General features: G+C 50.5%; 1 long non-coding RNA gene across 1 annotated transcript; it reads right to left on the bottom strand.

Annotated features, from left to right (window-relative positions):
* Positions 1–5,654: 5,654 nt before the first annotated feature.
* LOC148000652 (uncharacterized) lies at positions 5,655–15,056 on the bottom strand. Its single transcript, XR_015640107.1, has 2 exons — positions 14,958–15,056; positions 5,655–6,230 (listed from the first exon to the last, which is right to left on the bottom strand). It is a non-coding gene; the product is annotated as an uncharacterized LOC148000652 (long non-coding RNA).
* Between the last annotated feature and the right edge of the window lie 1,146 nt (positions 15,057–16,202).

Below are 16,202 nucleotides of genomic sequence, written 5' to 3'. Positions count from 1 at the left end.
TTCTCAGGAGCCATCTCACAGATGGCCTGTTCTCCTTCCACTAGTTGGTTGGCTCAAGGACAGACTTTGGCTAGCTCTTTTAAAACCCAAATGCAACCATTTGGGCCCATTTCCACATCTGTTCATCAGTCATTCACAATTTAGTCATTCACATCGTATGCTCGGGCTGTGGGAAGAGAGGGGGACGGACGGAGCACCCGGCCACAGAGTCCACGTTTGCTGTTGCTATTTGATCTTCCAAACTTGAGTCCTGGGCAGAGCCCACTTCCTGTCCCCAATGTTAGCGTAAGAGAAGAAGCTGACGTCGGTGGCCTGTGCAGCAGCGGCAGTAAGATGACTGTGTGGATTTTTAAAACCACGGAAGAAGTGATCAAGTACTGATGTGGGGGAGGCCAAGAGGAGGGGCCTCTGCAGGGCTCTAAAGGAAGAACTGTCCAAGCGGACCAAGAGAAGGGTGTACAAATCTGTACCCAGCTTCCTCACCCCACCCCACCCCCACCCAGTCCACGGAACAATCTTGTTTTCCGACTCCCACTTATGAGCATCATTCTCCCGAAACATTTGTGCAGGACGGAAGCGTTAAACGGAGCTCCTGGGTCGGTAATTAAAGACAATGGTTTCAGTGGATAGAGTCTTGTTTTCATAATCTGCGCTTTGTCTGCACAGAGCCAGCTCTAGGCTGCATCTGCCACCGGCTGGCCTTTGCTCTGTTTACTCTGAAGAATGAGGCGCTGTTCTGTTTGCTTCTCGTTTTCAGTCTGTAAAACTCTGTTCTCTTGGTCCTCTATTCCAGAAAGGAAAATAAAATAAAAGAAAAGAAAAGAACAAGGCTCTTTAAATACCGCAGCAGTGACTACTCACCCATACACACAGCCTCAATATTAGCGGTGGCAGACACTTAGGATGTTCAAGACTCCCAGGTGAAGGCGAGCCTTCCTCTGACAGGTGACCTCGACTGAGAAAACCACTTTCTACTCAGCTGTCAATCATTTGATGTACCTGGCTGCACTGCACCACTGCGTGTGTGTGTGTGTGTGTGTGTGTGTGTCTGTGTGTGTGTCTGTGTGTGTGTTTGTGTGTGTGTTTGTGTGTTTGTGTGTGTGTGTCTGTGTGTGTGTGTGTGTTTGTGTGTGTTTGTGTCTGTGTGTTTGTGTGTGTGTTTGTGTGTGTGTTTGTGTATGTGTTTGTGTATGTGTGTTTGTGTCTGTGTGTTTGTGTGTGTGTTTGTGTGTGTGTGTCTGTGTGTGTGTTTGTGTGTGTTTGTGTGTTTGTGTGTGTGTCTGTGTGTGTCTCTGTGTGTGTTTGTGTGTGTGTCTGTGTGTGTGTGTCTGTGTGTGTTTGTGTGTGTGTTTGTGTATGTGTTTGTGTATGTGTGTTTGTGTGTGTGTGTTTGTGTGTGTGTTTGTGTGTGTGTTTGTGTGTGTGTTTGTGTGTGTGTGTGTCTGTGTGTGTGTTTCAAAAGGTCATTCACCTGTCTCAGGGTTCAAAGGAATTGTTCCCTCCACTGTAGGAGTCACTGTGGTGATATATTAAGACCCGGCTAAGGAAGGTGACTTAGTAATACCGTGAGATAAGAGTGGGAGGAAAGATTAGGAGTATATGCACAGAATCCCAACAATGGAAAAAAAGAAAGGAGGAGGGAGAGGAAGGGGGAGGGGGAGGGGGGAGGGAGGGGGAAGGGAGGAAGAAAAAAAGGAAATAAAAAGACAGACAGACAGACACATTCCTCTGTTGAAAAGTGAGATCGGGATGGGGTGTCTGGCACACTGGCAGAGCACCTACCTTGAATGTGCAAGGCACTGAGCTCCTACTCAGACTCCATTTGAAAACGTGCCACCTCCCTCCCTCTGGGAAAAAAAAAAAGAGAGATACACAGGAACCAAGGGAGCCTGGGCCCAGAAGAAAGTGACCCGGGCAGCTGAGGCCACTGCCTGGCCTATCATCTCCACATCTTCCTCTGACAGCATGCCTCGGCTGCCTGCACAGATCACTGGTGCAGGTCCAAGGAGGCAGTGAGTCAACGCCTGTCTTGTTGCCTGTGTAGACTATGGGCTGTGATGACTCTTCGCTGACCTTAAGGCTTTAGCTGGCTGGCAGAGGGGTGTCTGTGTGTGACGGTGTGTTAACTATCAGCTTGGGAAAATCTGAAATCACCCGAGGATGGGTCTCTAAGCATACCTGTGGGGGATTCCCTTCGCTGTCATCGTCTTGCCCACTGATGTGGGAGGACCCATCAACCGTAGGCAGGACCATTCATTCCCGGGGCACGGGATATGGGTTGTATAAAACACGGAATGGGAGCTGAGGGGAAGGAAGCCTGGGCTCATTCTCCTTCTTGATGGTGGCTACAGTGTGCCCAGCTGCTACAAGCTGCTCCTCCTGCCTTGATTTCCTCATTATGCCCAGCTGCACTTCGAGCTGACACGACGTGAGCCGTGAGCTTGTCACGGTTTGCGTTGTCTTTGTTTTCTATTGCTCCCAGAGACAGGAAATCAAGGGTCCCTCTGAGTGCCGTGTCCGTCTGTCAGTCTGTCTGTCCACCTGTCCATCTGTACACTGTAGGCCTGGGGTACAGAAAAACAACACAGTGTCTCCACAGTGTGTGCCAGTCCAGAAAAAGCCAGGCGTGTGGAGGGTAAGAGAGTCTGCTTAAAAAAAAAAAAAAAATGACAGGCTCTCGCTCCGTAATGACTGTGTTTGAGGAAAGTGCAGCTGACCTGTAATAAGCCGGCATTTAGATAAAGGAAACTGCTGTCTGCTGCCGCATTAAGGTATTTATACTTACGTGGGATTTTTATAATTATACAACGATGGTTCAGGCTGACGTTTGTACTGTTAAAACACTGAAGTTTACGGTTTACATGTTTCAAGCACCTGTATGTTTCCAGGCTACACTTGGGGAACCAGAAAGCCTTCAGATTAACCCCAGCTTACTCAGGACAGGATTCTCAGAGGCGAGTGCTTCCCTGGTGTTACCTTTCTCACAGGTAAAGCTGAGGTGAAAGTTCTCACTGCAGAGACTTGGGAGTGTACCTCAGTGTTCAACAGAGACACAAGCATGCAAAACAGGCTTGCCTCCTCTGGATCCTTCAGCACCCTGTAAGGGCAGGACACCGGAGGGAGTCAAACTCCTTGATGTACCATGCCAGCGGCCATCCCCTGGCTGATTGTCCCAAGGACTCTTTCTGGACCCCGAGGCTGGAGCTACAGCAGTTCTTTACCTCCCAGGCAATGCAGAGGAAAGGGGTACAAGGCAGTCTGCCAGTCCAGCTTCTCCTGTTAGTGACAGGCTCCGACGGACACACTCCTTCCTGTTCACAAACATGCATGGACAGCGGGACTCAAGCCAAACAGAATCTCAGATAAAAGTAGGAATAAACAAAAAACGCTAATTTGGTGAGCTCCAAAATAGAGCCACATTGAAACCTTTTACTGTTGAAACTACAAACAGAACCTTGGATTCAAAAATGCCAGGAAACCGTCCTAGTTTGGGGGAGGGAGGGACGTAAGGGCTTTCCTTCTCCTCCTTCCGAAATCATCAAGTTTGTTATGAAAACAATTGCCTAAGTAAGCTGTATAATCTTATTTAACCTCAGGTCTCTCTGTCAAGCGGAGATAGAATCAGGGTGATCAATGCAAGCATCACTTGGGCATCTATCCCTGCAATGTGGAAGATCTATGTCAGAGACAAGCACATTGATTTTTCCACAGCAGAAAGCGCTCTCTCTCTCTCTCTCTCTCTCTCTCTCTCTCTCTCTCTCTCTCTCTCTCTCTTCAGAACCGAGAATAGCGAAAGGCTGCAAAAACCAGCAGATGCCACATGGACGAGTCGTCTGGCTGATAAGAGAGTCGGGAAGAAAAATCACCCCTCTGCACATCTCTGGTCCCTGTCAGACTGGGCCTCGGACACAGACTATAGCCTAAATCCAAGCAGTTTGTGAATGGAACCCTCCAGAGCTTACCAGAGGGCCTGCGCTTCTCAGCTTCTCTCCGGATGCTGAACTGTGGACACAGGGAACACTAGACTATCCATCCACCTGTGGTCTTGCGAGCGGCCTTTCAGATCCACTCGGGTCCTTGTAGTTCTTTTTATCTATTCACTTGTTTTGCACGGGAGGAATTCATGTATAGTGATCAGGGAGACACGTTGTGGGATTAGATTCTCTCCTTCCACCATTCGGGTCCTAAAGCTTGAAGTCAGGTCATTAGACTTGGCGGCAAGTGCCTCACCCGCTTGTGCACCTCACCTTTGAGACGGTTTCTCAGTGAGCCTGGAACTCCCAATTCGATAAGGCTAGTTGGACGTTGTGTTCCAGGCAACCACCTGTGTGCACTTTCTCTGCACTAGGACTGTAAACTCATGCTGCTGTGCCCAGATTTTTACACATGGATGCTGGAGACTGAGCCCAGGACTTTGTGGGTATGGCAGGTGCGTTACCAGCAGAGCCACGCCCCCAGCTCCATAGTCCTACATTGCTGGATGGCGATCCTGATTCCTCCAGCCTGAGTCTGACCACACCCAAGTCGTTTTGTAGGTGCTTCAAAATGTGGAACCATGTGGTCATCAGGAAAAAGAAAGGGAGCTCACCTTATTCCAGAGTGGGGGGAGGAGGAGAGGGAGAGGGAGAGAGAGAGGGAGGAGAGAAAGATAAAGAAAAAGAGAAAGAAAGAATGAGAAAAAGGAAAGAGAAAGAGTGAGAGAAAAAGAGAGAGAAAGAGAGAGGGAAAGTTGAATATAGCGGTGCACACCTTGGGGGGGTGGGGCAGAGGCAGGTGGATCTCTGTGAGTTTGAGGCCAATCTGGTATACATAGTAAATTCCAGGACAGCCATGGCTATGTGGAAAGACCCTGTCTCAGAGAGACAGACAGACAAACAGACAGGCAGACAGACAGATGTTCTGTTGGTGATCAAAGCACAGACAGGAATGTACTCCACTCCCACCTTTTCAGGTAGGCTTTAACTCACTTTGCACAATGGCCATTAATAGACTCAATCCACCAGATGTCCTCTGTCCCCCAGATTTTCCTTTGGTCCTCACCCAGGCATTCCTCCGAGACCCTCCCAGGTCAGACCCACCTGATAAACAAGGGAGAGAGAGGATGGCCAGGATGGGCTGTGCCCGTCAGCTTAGGCTTCACCTGCCCCGGGAGCAGATCCAGCATCAGCTGGCTTTGTTCACAGACCCAGTGTTGAAGATCTAGCTGTTCCCAAGCAGAAAGGAGAGCCTGTGTTTGCCTCGGCTTTCACTCTCAAGTGTCTGCTCTGATTTAATTGCTCAAGTCAGAGCATTGCTTCCCTGATTCGTTGGGTTGACACACTTGGCTGTGGGCAAGATGCAGGCAGCAAGCTACTAATGGAGGGAGATCACATAGAGCCAGAAAGACTGTGATTGCATTAAGCTTTAATAAACCCTTAGCGCGAGCATCCTGGATGTCTGCATTAAGGGGTATGAATGAGTTCCCCCTCAGACACAGGAGCTCCCTAAGACTCGGAGCACAGGGTTTTAATCTTCAGGCAAAGTCGCCTGCTTGCTAAGGCAGTGACCCATCCCAGATACAGAAAGCAGTATGGGGCAGATGGGGTGAATGGATCCTTTCTCCCTAGCTTAGATGATTGCTGGCTGCTCCTAAGGAAAACAGAAAAGCTCTTTACTCAAATTCAAGCATGAATTTAATGCCAAAACCCAGAGGTGCTTCAGGCAGGATTGCCTGAGGCCTCCTCTGTGCTCACAGGGGCTGTAGACTGGGTGATGGCCCCTGGCCCAAAGCAGTAGTTTGGGAAAATCACCCATGGTGATAGCTAGGGAATGAGTCTTTTCTAGCTGCCAAAATCTCACTGCGTGTTAGAGGGAGAGAGAATTTAAAAGTAATCCCCTTTAGAAAAACGTCGACGACTTCACGTTCACAGAGTTTCTTGGTGGAGAAGTCCAGGTTAGGTCTGAGGAAACGGGAACCTGCACCCTGTGGGTGAGGCACGGAAGTACAGGTAAGTTGGACACTGCCGTCCCCGGATGAACCCTTCCCGGCTCCATGCGTCCTGTATCCACCATGTTGTCCAAGAGGAAGCCTTACAAATCTTTGGTCTCCTGATCTGTACAGTTCATCATTGACTTCACTAGCTTCATTGAAGCTTTCCATTAAAAAAAAAATTGAAGAATCTCTGTTAGCACAGACCTTTGAACAGGAGCTGTGGTTGTCACGGCCTCCGGGTTGCTGAGCCCTCGAACGTCTGGGGAAGCAACAAAGGATGCTGGAAATGGAGGACGTCCTCCCCAGACACCCCCACCCTAAGGCCTCAGTATAAGCCTCTGCAGGAGTGCTCTCTAACGGAGTTCTGAGGAGTCCTGGAGCGGAGAACTCTGGGAGAACTGCAATGACCAGTTAAGAGAGCAAGGAATGTTCTCTTTTGTTTATCAAACTCTATATTCTATTGATTTTATTGGACTGGATTACGTAGCCCCGTGAGTATATGAAGTTCTTTGAGCATACCCACCCCACACTTGCTGCGCTCACCTTCCTTCCATATCAGTAGAAGCGTGCACCAGAGGAGGCAAGTTTTGATGTCACGTCATCCTGGAGACTGAGACCAAAGTGAAGCTTGGGTACAGACCATCGACAAGGGTAGATGGTGAGAGCCTTCTCAGCAGGAACGCACACACCAGGGGCCCCAATTCTCCCACCACAAGAATGCAAGCATTTGATGGGAGCTGCTTTGATGGACGGTCCTTAAATGCCTGCTTCACTTTCAAATGCATCGGAAAGTGGGTGGAAAGGGTTCGGAAGGTGCACTCAAGTCAGCAAGAGATGCAGAGCTCAAAGAGATCTGATCTCCACACCAGTGTTTGCAATTTCTAAAGTTACTAGGGCTTTAGGGATAGATGGGGGGACATCTCTGGCCACCACAATAGAGAAGACAGGAGCTAGCAACTAGGAGCTCACAGCTTCTCTCTGGGCCGGAACCAGTGGCCAACAAGCTATGGCATAGGGGTCAGAGTAAAATGGATCTGAGGGACAGACAGTTCCTGGATAGAAACCTCTGAAAAAGTGTGAAGACGTCTGCATATCTGTCGAACCATTTGCAAGGCCTTAAATATGCCAGGTTAGCAGTCCACCCCAGAAATCCCCCAGGATGTGTGATTCTCCCAGGAATGTGTGACCTGGGGAGTTTCCTGCCTTTCTTAGGGCTTCGAGAGAATGGGTGAGCTGGTAGGTACCAGGGATTTGAGAGAAGCAACGGAGACGGGTGGAGATGAGCGCAGTCTATTCTGCATGTCGGGATCTCAAACGTGCTGCCCGAGAAGGAGCCAGGAAACTCCCACAGGAAGGCATACTTTTGGAGGAACTCATTCCCAGCACAGTGTAGTGGTTCTCAGGCCAGAGTGAGAAAGCCTGGTTTGTCTGTCTGGGTCCTCCATTTGAATCTGAGGACTCCAGGCTCTCAGGAAGTCACCGGTATGGGGCACTGTATGCGTTTCATGCCTTCAGCTCAAGTCATTCTGGACCCCTGCCCAGAGGTAAGCTGAAGGCTCAGGCTAAACACGGGCAGGAGAATTGGGGGGAGGGGGTGTGTGTGGAAACAAAAGCCTACAGGCACCAAGAAAAAAGATGACTTAGAGATGGGCGAGCAGCAAGAAATGAGGAGAAATTACCCTGGCCCACAAGTCCCCAGCAGAACAGAGGGCACATTGCAAATGAAAGACAACAGCCCGTGGTCCGGTCAAGGGGATGTTTTTAAGTACAAAGAAAGGAATGCACTGTGGGGGGCAGATAAAAGGGCCTTTTAGGGAGCTGCTCTCACACAGACAAAAGCACCTCTGTGGTTTCAAACAAGGGGGCCTGCCTCTAAGTCTCCAAGGTTTCCTAACCCAAATGTGCCCTCACTGATGTGGTTTGGAAATTAACCTGGCTTTTCTTCCCACTGCTGTTTTACATATTAATTAAAGTGTTTTCTTCAGGATCGCCTGCAGGCCGGCGAGATTCCTCCGCATGGGCACACTAGCTGTCTGTGGCTTCCAGCCGTGCGTGCGTGCGTGCGTGCGTGCGTACGTGCGTGCGTGCGTGCGGCTCACCCTGAGTTCCTCATTAGTGCAGACGCCTCGCCCCTACGAACTGTCTCAGGCTCGACTGCGGCCTCCCCTCTAGGGGTGCATGACACAGATAGCTGAGCAGGGGACATGCCCCCGCCATCTCGCCCCCCACCACCTCCCAAGGAACGGCTCATTCATAAACCTAGGTCTTCCTCCGTCTCTCTTTTTCTCATCTTCTTCAGCAGCGCTTGGGAGTGTGCGTAGGACTCACGGTGCAGGGATGCGTGGCTTTTGTTTTGTCTCCTGGTTTTGGAGGGGGTCTCAGTAGGCTCCGTACTTGAAGAGCACAAAAGATCTGGCCAAGCGAGGTGTGCAGTCACACCGCTGCCTGAGTAACCATCAAACTCTGTCCCGGTTGGAAACTGGGCTTACGTTTTTTTGGTGATGGAAGTTTCGCTGTGGTGATAAGGATGTAACCCATCTCTCCCACGATTACTCCGATTACTCCTCCTTTGAGGTCCACATAATAAACGCATCTGTGACTTGGGTGTTGGGATCACGATTCGTACAATGTCACCCGCCCCTTGGGTTGTCTTAAACAAACATTTATTTACTGTTACAGAGAGTCCATTCTCTATAAAACTAAGGGCAAGCTGGGAGTAATGGCTTGTACCTGAGATCCCAGCACTTGGGAGGCTAAGACAGTTGAAGCTGGCTGGGCTATGTACTAAGTTCCAGGCTAGCCTGAGCCATGAAATAACAGCTAGTCTCAAAAAGAAAATAAATAAATAAAAATAAAAAAGGAGACAATATAAAAAGAAGAAGAAAAGAGAAAAGGCAGCAAAGAATAAATAACAAAACCTAAGTTCAAACTATAGAGTACAATGGCATAGAAATGACTGGTAATCTGCTACAAGGCAAGCTGACTTCATATGCCAAAAAACAGATTGGTCTAAAATGTACACAATGGAGCTCCAACTTGTGGGGAAAAAGGTCTGTACTGCAATGGGCAATGGGCCTCGAGTCATTCTGAGGTCTCCAGCCCTAAGACTGAAGACTGTTAAACCTGCTGGAAAGGAGACGCCCAACTGTTTCATCCCATGAGGCTAGCAGTGTTCAGTGAGTGCTTACTCTGGGCAGAAGCAAGAGTGAACAAAACTGAGCCAACCACTCAGGTCAAATTCTGATAGGAAAAGGAATCAATAAAGCTAGCGGGGCAAACACCTAAGACCCTAGGAGTAACCCACGCTCAACAGAATCAAGTTCAGAATTTCCTGGGACGTGAAATGAGAAGGCCCTGTTTTCTGACTGGTATTTACCTGTGGATACACGAAGGGGTTGATTATAATCTGAATTTGCCATAATGAGAGAACAGAGATATAGGGAAAGGTGGCCTCCTGTTTACCACATACCAGCCCGCCTGGGGAATGTGTCTGTTACATGTCTAAGTCCTGTGTGTTGTCTGTCCTATGGCCTTTGCAGACTCACTCAATTAGAGAAAGTATGCGAAAGCCCAGAATGCAGCTTACAATGGTTGGGGGAGCTGAGAGATCACGTGTCCACACAGAGCCTCAGCTTCACACACACACACACACACACACACACACACACACACACACACACTCACACACTCTCCATTCCCCTCACCCCCCAACCAAGCTGACTGCTGGAGGCAATCAAACTGTGAGGAATGCACCATAGCCAGAGCCCTGCAGACCTCCCAGTGAGGCCCCAAGCCCTTCCCTGGGCCCCAGCATACCCCTCCCCAGCACTGAGCCCCAGAAGAACAACAGGATGTCCAGGGCAGCCCTCCCTCAGCACTCCTGTCTGCTTGGACACGAAGTTTGAGACTGAGCAGGATTAAGTGATCACAGGGAAAAAAATAATGTCATGAACTGAGTTAACTGAATTCTCTAACAGAGGGTTTGACTCTATGGAAGAGAATAGCTAAAGGCTGCGAGGAAAGACAGATCAGCTGTCTATCCTGCCATCCTGGGGTCCTGTACGGCAGAGGGTTTGACTCTATGGAAGAGAATAGCTAAAGGCTGTGAGGAAAGACAGATCAGCTGTCTATCCTGCCATCCTGGGGTCCATGGGACTCCCCAACTCCAAGACGACCCACTGTGATACCTGCTGGGAAAATAAACGCCCCCAATAAACGTAACACGAAGCTGGCCGGTATTCAGTGAGCGCCTACTGTGTGCACACACACAGAAATGAACAAAGCTTATCCAACCACTCAGGTCAAACTCTGATAGGAAGGAGGCAATAAAGGTAGCCAGGCAAACATCCAGGATATTCAGCAAGCGACAGCTGCTCAACAGAAGGAAAACGGCAAAGGAGTCTAAGAGCCAGAGGCGGGGCTGGGGTTTCCACTGGGAATGAGTTAGGAGGTTTTCCAGAGAACCATTTCAGGATCACCTGCAATAATCCTAGTTGGTGACTTGGTGACTCCATTAAATGCCTGGGGGATGAAGGAAATTTCTAAGGGGGAAGGGTGTGCTAATGAGGGAGCTAGCCCAGGACACCTTGCTAAGGAGTCTCAAGAGGGCTAGTAGGCCATGGAGAAGATAGGCTCAGCTCTATAGCATGCTGGCCCATGACAGGAGGGCACGGATAAGAGCCCAGCTCTGAAGGCAGAGGGTCATCCCGAGGGCAGGGCGAACATCCTGGTGGAAGCAGGGAGACCAGGGATGGAGAGCACGAGAGAGACGGCTATAGGTTGTCATGGAGACTGCAGTGCCAAGCAGAGGTCTGATCAGGGAGAGCTGGGATGAGCTAGCATAGTCCTCAGGACACAGTCAACAGACTGTCACAGCTGGTCTGATAGCTACCGCAGCGAAGAGAGGAGCAGGGCCCTAGTGTCCTGTGGAAAAGGAAGTTGGATTAAAGGGTAACCCTAGCTGGCACGGACCCTCTCACTGTCTCCACAGCCTGTTGGCCACACAGCAAGTCTCGGGGCTACTGGAACGGGTGTGTGCCCTAGCTTCCCAGAGAGGCTGCGTAGGGATGATGGGGCATCGCCATGGGTGGATGCACGGCAGGATCTGTTCTCTGCAAGAGGGAGCATCTCAGGGAGCAGTATATAGTGATGGGATGGGGAGACCCCGAAGTTTAGAATATAGGGGATGATTCTGCCCTCCCCCCCCACCTTCTCACAGAGCAACCCAATTAGCGAAGGGCCTTCAGGATTTCTTATAGGATCATTTGAATGCTCATCACTTATCCTAAAATCAGTGACTCCGACAGAAGACCTCTCTACCTCGGGTGGATGGGTGATCATGGCAGAGGCATCAGATCAATCTAGCATCAGTCCCTGGGGGTTCATTTACGTGGGAGAGAGGTCAAAGTTTGCGTTTGCCACAAAAGGAACCTTGTCTCACCCTGCTTACCTTCATTTCACTACTCATCCATTAGGCTTTGGCAAGCGATATAAAGAAAAGCCCAACTACCTCGGAGGCTGAGGCAGGAGGATCATGAGTTCAAGGCCAGCCTAGGCTGATGGTTTAGTGATGGAGTACCTGTCTAGCATCTGTGAGGTTCTGGGGGAAGAGACTGGCAGATTGGGAGCGGCCGCAGCCTGATTTCTGACGACGCCATCTTGATTAAAGATAGGCTAAGGGAACTCAGTCTGCAGGTAACATAGCCTGAGAAGTTAGTGATACATCTTTCTGCCCAAAGACACACCAGCCTGGGTTGACGCCTAGTGTCTCTCCTTCAGTCCCTGTATGGTTGATGTCCCTAATCTATCCTTCCCTGACCATATAGAAGTTCACTGATCACTGAGTTCCATATAGATGGTTCTTCCTAGCTTCCTTCATTTACAGAGTGGTATTTTACAAATAAAAAGGAGTTTTTTATTGTCTACAAAGCAATACAGAGGGGGTTAGGGAGATGGCTCGCTCAGGAAAATCTTAAAAGAGTGAGTCACCAACACCCACATAAAAATGGGGTGCGGTCATATTGCCAGTCACCCCAGCACTGGGGGAGCAGAGACATGCAGACAGATCCTTGGGGCATGCTGGCAAACCAGCCCAGCTGAATTGTGAGCCCCAAGTTCAATAAAAGATTCTGTCTCAAAAAATAACCTTTAGTAATTGACCACTATAGGTGCACCCGTCAGTGCACACGTGCGCGTGCGCACACACACAAACAAACACACACACACCATATGCGCATGCACACACACCACACATATACACACACAGAGAGAGAGACAGAGACAGAGAGAGAGATGGACAGAGACAGACAGACAGAGAGACTGATAGGCTTCCTTCCATTCGTTCTTCATTAACTTGTAGTATGGGCCATGTTGCAATTAAAAGTCTGACGAATCTGTACCTGTCCTTGAATAAAAAGGAAACGTTCCTTTTTTCCTCCCCCAAGATAGCTGGTAAAAACACTTTAACGAAAGGCTGGAGCTTCGGAGTAGAAGCAGCAGCGTGAGGCCCCTTTAGGGTGGGAGCTTTCCTTAAACAGTCAAGAAGCTAACCATCTGGCCCCGGATCCTGACTGAGTCACCGGATAAACATCCACGAGTGGAGGCTCTTGAAGGGAGCTGGCTGGAAGCTGCTTCCCTGCGGACTCTCTGCCTCAGGTGTGGCTATTGACTCAGGCTTGAGCCTGGTTGTCAGCGGCGCCTGGCTCCCTCCAGGTAACTTTCTGTGGAGCGATGGGGATGTGAGTACAGAGCAGGGTGAAGCAGGAAGAGAGGGTCCCCTCCTGATCCTGGAAGCTTGTTGTCCTGTCCTAGGAGAATGCCAGGCAAGAAGTCTAAAGTCCTTGTCAGCTGCCCTTGTCTTTCGCTGGCCTGCCTGGGGTGCCTGGGGGTTAAGTTCACTTCCAGAAGAGGCTGGGACTTAGACTGTGGAAGGCAAACCCAGGCACCAGCTGACTCCACACAAGATGGCAGACACACACTGGACTCACACTCAAGTCATTATTTGAACTTTTGACTGCCAGGGAGAAGCTACAATGTGCCTACCCTGTCTTCAAAACCTTGGGGAATGTACCCATTTTAATAACTCTCAGGAGGAGAGCAACATAAAGGGAAAGGGCCCTGGCCAGAGGACCCGAAGCGGGCCTTGCCGTGGGCCCCCGCTATGCTGGGAGGACAGAGGAACTCAGAGCTGGCTCAGCCACTTGACAGGACGTGGTTGTGCCAGGCAGCGCAGCCGGAAGCAGGAGGCGAGGACAGTGAGCCAAGAGCTTAATGTCTTCAGAAAATGGCCCAGGCGGGAGGAAGGAGAATGTCTGCTCTGAGAGCAGTAAACAAAACCCTGGCCACCGGCCAGCAAGCTGCTGCAGGCAGGAACAACTCTAAGCTGATCCTGGAAAGCCCAGGAGCATCCACGAGGCTGCCCTCCGTGGGCCTGGAGAAGCCATGGCAGCGAACCCCGCACGTGACCAACAGCAAGGCCAGACTCTGCCCAGGCCTGGCTGAGAGGGCAGGACAGGGGACAGAGAGCCAGTGATGGATGACTTGGGCAAGGACCACCCAAGGACCAGTGGTGGAGGCGAAATAAAGCGATGGGTTTCACCCAGGAGTCACGCATAGCAAGCCTGTAGCTGGGTGTGTACCCGGGAGATGGTTCTGTCCCCACTGACATCAAGAACAGACCCTTCTGAAGTTTTCCCCTTCCCGGGAGCAAAAGGGCCGAGTAAGTTTATTCTTATAAAAACAAGAGGTTTGTGAAGAGGGAACAATGGCATCAGCCACTTAAATCTCTGCTCACCCACTGCAGTGCCACAGCTCTGGGGTAGGTCTCAGGTTTGCAGAATCAAGCAAGGGGGATAGGGTGGGGGGTGGAGAGAAGCTGGCAGGGGAAGCCTCACTTCCTCCTGACTTGAGGGAGCATGTGTGTGTTCAGCATTCACTACGAAGGGGTTTCTCCTTCTTCAGGCATTATGGACCTTTCCAGAAATGGGACAGATGACTAAACTGGTGACATCTGCATCCGGAGGTAACAAGAATGCAGCCTGGTCATCTGAACATTGGCAGCATCGGGGTGTGGCTCCATCAGCATCAGATCCCATTAGCCTGGGTCCAGCTCCTTTCCTCTCAAGGACATCAAGAGATCCGCAGTGACGGGCTCACACGTGGCATCCTGCCACAAAGACCCGGCTAGCCACTCACAGTACCTGAGGCACCAAGGCTGAAGCTCAGGCTCAGCAGGTCAGCCCTAGAGGGACCCGAGTTCCTACGCTGTCCTTGGTGAGGGGCAGACAGCTCCTGCCTTACACAGTCTCTGACCCAGCAGTGCTGGGTCAATGTAACCGAACCCTTTACCAAGCAGAAGAGCAGAGAAAGCCCGTCCCAGGATCTCACCGATGCCTGGCCCTCCACCTGTATACAGGATCCAGATGCCACACGTATGCTTTGCCGAGGAAGGAACACATTGTCTACTCAAAGGCCAGAGTCCATCTGTGGCCTGCCCTCAGCCACAAGAGAGACCCACTTCCAAAGAAAAACCCTCCCAGGAAATGTCTCCTATTTTCTGCTTAGGATTGACTTTCCTCCTCTAGCACCCCTCATCCTCACCGAGTTACAAAGCAGAGAGCACTCCTCCCATGGAGGGCAAACCAGTTATGTCCGTAATTGCTTCTCACCGGAACTTGGAGGCTCAGACTGGACAGCTGTGAAGAGTGGTGGGGTAGAGCAGAAGCTTGGTCCTTGACCTCCTTCCTGCCTCTTTGATTTGTCGAGCATGTCCCTACCTCAGGGCCTTGGCACTTCCTGCCCCACTCAATGATGCTTTCCTTCCTCTCAGGCGCACAGCAGACAAGCAGGCTTACTGTGGTCTCTGTCCTCTACTCAAGCGCTGTTCCTTGACTCACGGCCCAGAACGCAGGACCCCAGCTCTACCACCCACTCTGTACAAGGGGGAGGGGGAGGGGGAGCCCGATGCAGACCAAGCATCAAAACTCACCCTGTTTGCATCTAAAGGCAACCACCATTTGCAGCCAGCGGCCCATAACACACTTCCTTCCCTTCAGTGGGAGAGCCTGAAAGACTTCAGATTCTTGTGAATTTTTCATTAACTAAGGTGGCCGTGTGAATCTTGTGACCTCATAGAAAAAGAGAAACGTCGCCAAGGCAGTGGTAGCACATGCCTCTAATCCCAGCACTAGGGAGACAGAGGCAAGTGAATCTCTGAGTTCCAGGGCCCAGCTTGGTCTACAGAACGAGTTTCAGGATAGCCAGGGATACACAGAAAAACCCTGCGCCAATAAAGGAAGAAAAAAAAAAAAAAAAAAAAAAGAAGAAGGGGGAGAGATGTCCCAGGGCGTAAGATCACACAGTTTTAATGAGTCACACCACACAAGTCCATCCAGCTGTAACTGCCAGAATCATTATTATTTTGCCTTTTCAGTTATACGTAGTCAAGGGGGAGTCCCACACATGTAAGACACTAGTGGGTCACCGGGACTCGGCCATGTTTACTTAGGGCTTTATTCCCCGAGTGAGGTCATGCTCCTCCAAAGCCAACAGATGAGATACGAGTGCGTGGAGATATGGCGCAGTTGCTAGAGTGTTCACAGTAGGCACGGAGAAGGCCTAAGGCTCCACCCTCAAGCACAACAGAAATGTGCTGTGAGTCTGCAGACGGCATGTGCTACAGGAGACCTGATATCAAAACATGAAAGGAAGGAAGGGAGGAAAAGAGAAAAGCTGTTGAGTGTATGAGTGCCGCAGCAGAACACAAAGTAGCGGAGTCGAAACCCAGTGTGGCACAGACTGTGCTCCATCCAGGGTGACCGTGAGGAAGACCTGGAATGCTTTCCGTTCTGAGCCCCTGGTCACCAGCAGGACACTGGATAGGTTGAACCTCTCTTTACTTTGGTTTTGGAATTGTAAGGTTTTTCAAGCGTGAGGTGGTCGTGGGTGGCAGTGTCTCTGGCACAGTGACCTTGTGACACAGTGACCATGGGACAGGGACATGATGTTGCCAGTTGCTGTGTGCGCCCCGTCCCTTCTCCCCCAAGGGCTCTCACACCCAGAAGATAGAGATGGAATGCCGGAACCAACAGTGAGTCACGAGCTCTGCATTGAAGACCATCGGCAGTGTGGACATTAAAACCATCTGCCTGGGAACAGCCCAGTTTTCCTCCTCTGGGCACACAGTATTTGCTTCTACTGCCTTTGAAGCTGTCTCCATGGGCTCAACACTGGC

Source organism: Rattus norvegicus, chromosome 16, assembly GCF_021556685.1.
Source record: "Rattus norvegicus strain SHRSP/BbbUtx chromosome 16, alternate assembly SHRSP_T2T, whole genome shotgun sequence".
NCBI lineage: Eukaryota > Metazoa > Chordata > Mammalia > Rodentia > Muridae > Rattus > Rattus norvegicus.
Note: the sequence above shows the minus strand (reverse complement) of the source record. Positions and strands in the feature narration are given on the sequence as shown.